Raw genomic sequence first — 5,336 nt, forward strand, 5'->3', positions numbered from 1 at the left:
ATATCTTTTCTTCAATTTGAAATGTGTCCTTCAAGGCCAGCCAAATAACTCAGTGGAATAAAGCACCTGTTTAGGCAGACACAGTAGCTGGGATCCAATACTCATTGTGTGATGCCAGCCCTGACCTCAGGACACACTGAGACAGTCACTGAGCCTGGGTGTGGTGGTGCACTCCTGTAATACCAGCTCTCGGGAGGCTGAACACAGATGGATCACTATGAATCTGATCTATGCAGTAAAACCCTGTAGACCCTGTGTAAAAAAAAGAGAATGAAATGTGTCTTTCAAGAAACATGTTATGGACAATACTTTAATTCCTATTTTGAAGTTAACATACTATCTTTTTCATTGTTTGTTTTAAGAATACCAAGTATAACATTCTTACTACATTCATGCTGCTTAAAAAATCTTCTAAAGAAGAACTGGATGCAAAAGGATTAAAATTTAAGGTGTGCAAAATGTGATGTGACTCATTTCAAAAGAGCCTGGATATCTAGTATCTTACTGGTATAGTATTTTTGAAAAGTCCAAACTAAACATCCATGAAAATTAAAAACTGCAGGAGGAAGTAGATAAAAAGTATTTACTTCGAGTTTGTATCAGTGAATCTATTTTAACAAAATAGCTGTAGCTAAGCATCAGTATTTGTGTTGTTCTTTAGTTGTGGTTAATTTTTTTCCATCATCTGTAGTTCTATTTTACTATTTTTAACACAGAGTAGTTCACTACTTAAATGAAAGATTAAACAATTACTTTTGCTTCACAGTTAAAATATTGGATTTCATTAACAAATAGGATAATAGAAAAAAATTTATGTAGATTTTCAATATTCCTAGCACATAGTTAATTAGAGAATCCATGATGGAAAATGAGATCATAGGATATTTTAAATAACTGCTGTTAAGACACATACTAAGTGATGTTAATGTTATTTTGGAACAAAAAAATCACGATCAATATTTACTGAAGGCCTCATTCATATAGGAAAACTATTGCATGATTTTCAACCATACCTCAGTAGCAGTATAAGACATTTTTCACAACTTAAGTAACCCAAATGTTATTTCTCCACTTAATGGCTGGGATTTATCTATTTTCTTCATTATCACAATATGAGGAGTAACGTGATACACCTCACAGGTACAACATATTAATGTCTGAATATATGAAGGATAAAGGATGGAACAGAGAAGGGGTGTAATGTAGAGAACCATGGGTAATACTAAAACTATGATTACAATACCCATCATCTTGGTCTTCTAAATGTGTACCATTTCTAACGTCATATCAATTATTACTATACTCCCTTTAAAGTAAATATTTTTAAAAGGTAATAAAAGAAAATGTGAATGAAGAACAAAAGCTTAAGATTTCTTGAAAACATTATATAATATCCAATCATATGTCCCACCTTGCATAATTATATCTGTAAATCCGAGTAACAGATATGTTGATGAAAATAGATAATAGAAAATAGAAAATCACTATTAATCATTCTGTTCTTGTTTTGAAAATCTGTAGCATATATACTGTTACATGTTACCCTGTTTCTATCTTTGCTTTTGTTTCTATTGCTCTTGTTTTTACTCTTCAAACTAAAAGAAAATTATAACTAAAAAATAAGGAAATAATTTTGATTGACATTTTAATGTCATGAAAATTAAATTGTGTTTTCAGTGATTAAATAAAATTTAATAATCCTAAGTATCAAAGAAAATTAAGTTGAAAGGATGGGAAAAGAATGGGGAAAAACAATCAGGATATACTATGTACAGGTATAAATTTCCTACAATGAATATGATCATTATTTGTATAAAAAGTATAGCAAAATCTTAGTTAAAAATAAACATATGGTTTCCAATATAAAATAATATAACATAAGGGTTCCTCTACTGGAAATTTTCCTGGAGGATCTGAAAACTTCATATCATAGTGATATATGTGTACCTATGTTTATAGAAGCACAATTTGGAATAGCCAAATGTTGGAAACAACAAGATGTCCATCATATGAGGAGTGGATGAAAAAATGTGCTATTTTTATACAAGGGGGTATTACTCAGCTATAAAGAATGATAAACTCGAATCCTTGATATTGAAGTGGATGCAACTTGAAGACATACTCATAAGTGAAATAAACCAGACACACATGTGTAAATATAGTATAGTTTCCTTAGTATAAGTACTCTAAAGAAGAAATACAAATAGAAATGTACAATGCAACTAAAAGGAAAGCAATAATTTGAGGACTAGACAATGAAAAGAGAGCAAGGAGAAGAGCTAGAAAACATGACAGGGGCAAGCCATACAATTATATGTAGAAGATGGGTAAGGCAATCATCCTGAGAATCTTCAGAAGAGTTTTGAATCTTGCAGTTAATTGGAATGATTCTCAACCTGACAAACTGTATATACAGACACCTGTGAAGTAAGCAACTGCAATGAAGATGGCAATTTGTAATAGTAAATTCATGCTTGGAGTGCATGTCATTCTGGACTTCTGAATATGGGCTGCTTGTCATGACATACCAGTTGCTGCTATGCTCTCTCTCAGGTAGATGATTGTTCAAAAAGAAGGGGGTGGTGAATGAAGGCAGGAGACAGGAAAAGGAAAGTTGTGGGACTGTCCTGCTACAAGATTACATATGGTTATATTTCTAGACTTCTGTGTAAACATAAGAATTATATAATTCTTTATGCCTATTTTTAAAATATATTTTAATATTTTTTCATCATATTCTGTAGGGACTTAAAATTCAACATATCAATACTTGATGAAAAATACCTGTTCCATGTTATGCCTAAGATGTTTGATATTCAGATAGATAGTGAGGTTAAGTTTAACCGCCTAGGTCATATGGTAATAATATTAAGCTTCTCTTCTGGAACGTTAACAACCTAAATTTGCCAATCAAAATTAGAGAAAAAGGAGGGCCCCAAGGAAAGCCAACATTTTGAACCTAGCCTTCCAAAGTCAATTAAGACTCAGGAATATGAGATCTTGTACTCCAATGTCACATAACTCAATAGTGTCCCAAATTTTCTGATCAAGGAGATTATGGTGCCAGAGAGGAAAGTGATCTATGATGTAGAGTGTGCCTAAGGAGAGTCACTTGGAGAGAAAACATTCTGTCAGGCTTTCACGGAGAGCACAATGTCCAAGCAATGGCCGTGACTCATCTACATGGCTGACACTGACAAAGGATATACAATCTGAGTTACAGGATGTCATGATAAATTCTGATGGAATTTGACTTATCCTATCAGATTCAAAAGCTACAACTCTCGTTGCATAGGTCTTGCTTTATCTTGGTCTTAACCATCCAGCAGAAAAAGTATAAAAATGAAGCATAAGAAGTAAAACCACAGTGTTATGTTGAGCTGTAGGGGACTCTTGTTAACAATTTCTTACACTGCCAGTCAAACAGAAGACCCAATACTATTATGGACTACTGGACTCTTTTAGAATATTTTGCTGAGTTAACACACCTATAATATTCAAATGACAGAACTAAACAAAAAAGGGGATATATAAATGAATGTCCATTTTGTATCTGTGTATTCAAAATGGTTAGGATAGATATATAGTTACATTCTCTTAATGAATACAGGGAATTGTTCTAGTGGTGTTTGTAAATAGGATATCTTGTCTGCATCTTGTACAGCAAATAACCACTAGGAAGAGGGTATGCAATGTGTTAATTATTGAAACTCTCCTACCAATTTGATTTGAAACTGTCTCATTGCTATTTGTCTCTCAATAAAATTATGGAAAAATAAAAAGTAAATAACACAAGGGGAATAAAACCTTGTCAGAATGGCAACATAACATGAGAATTGAGGGTCAAATTATTTGTAGAATAGTTTTTACGTAATATATCATTTCAAACCATGCTAATGTTTAGGAGACTGCAATAAATGAGTCTTTTCTTTCCTTTTTGATAAACTTCGCTAAGATTTTATCAATTTTGTTTACTTTTTTGAAAGATTCAACTCTTTGATTCATTAATTCATTTTTTTTCTTGGTCTCCATTGTGTTAATGTCTTTATAATTTCCTCCCTTCTATTGGATTTTGATTTTTGTTGCTTTCCTTTACTTAGAAGCTTGAGGTGTAACATTAATTTGTTTTATTTATGCTATAAATGTGTAAATTCACCAGTATAAATTTTCTTGTTTGGACTGCATTCATTACATGCCATAAAGTCCAGTACATTGTTTCTGCTTTCTAACTTAATTGTAGATATTGTTTAATTTCTCCCCTCATTTCATGTGTGACCCTTTGGTTGTTTAGGAGATTATTACTTAATTTTCATGGGTTTAGGAAATTTTTGCATTGTTTGGTCATTAATTTCTAATTTCATCGTACTATGGTCAGATATGCATGGAAAATTTTTCATTTCTTTTATTTACTAAGGCGTGTTCTATGGTATAGTATGTGATCTATTTTTTCTTTCTTTTTCAAAATTTTTTCTTGTATTTGTGTTTTATTAAAATTTAAATGTTAAATATGATTTGTATTCTTTAGTCAGAAGTAAAATGGCTTAACAAAAGAAAAACAAGTTAAAATTAATTATACAATTATAAACTTGAAACAAAATTTACTTTTATTTTATTTTTTAATTTACTTTTAGAATAAAAATGTACTCTATACACAATAGATAAATAAATCAAAATGAACTCTAATTTTCAAAATCTAAGTCAATAAAGCACAACTAGCATAGAATTAGCTAAAAGTTTTATGGAGCAAGGGTACAGAAAAGTTTAAAGAATACACAAAAGAAATGGTAACACAATAATTGTAAGTCTCAAACACAGGACATTAATGATAGAAGTAGTAGAAACACACTTCTGAAATACACATTTATTATGAAAATGTGAGCAAATTTTACTCACTGACCTCTGTACTGGATCCTTAAGTGAGTTCATAGTTAACTAGGGGAAGAGTGTAATATCATATTCTTTCCAAAAAAGTCCTTTTGCAAAAGACATGATTACAAATAAATAAGCAATTAAAATATATGACATGATGGATGGTTATGGGATGTATTTCAAATACTATCTTATTTTTTAAGCAAAGAAAGGTTTATACAGCTCACAGTTTGTGGAGGGTTCAATCCGTACTCAGCTGGCTCCAAGGCAGAGCAGCACATGGCTGAGGGCAGCAGTTCATGATGGCAGAAAAACATCAAGACAGAGAGAGAGAGAGAGAGAGAGAGAGAGAGAGAGAGAGAGAGAGAGAGATTTAAAATCTAAGACAACTTTGAACAAAAATGGATAATAGTCTGTTGAGTGAACACATTATTTTTCTGATTATGTATAAAGCACTTTTGGAGATT

Source organism: Octodon degus, unplaced genomic scaffold (genome assembly GCF_000260255.1).
Source record: "Octodon degus isolate 3935 unplaced genomic scaffold, OctDeg1.0 scaffold00063, whole genome shotgun sequence".
NCBI lineage: Eukaryota > Metazoa > Chordata > Mammalia > Rodentia > Octodontidae > Octodon > Octodon degus.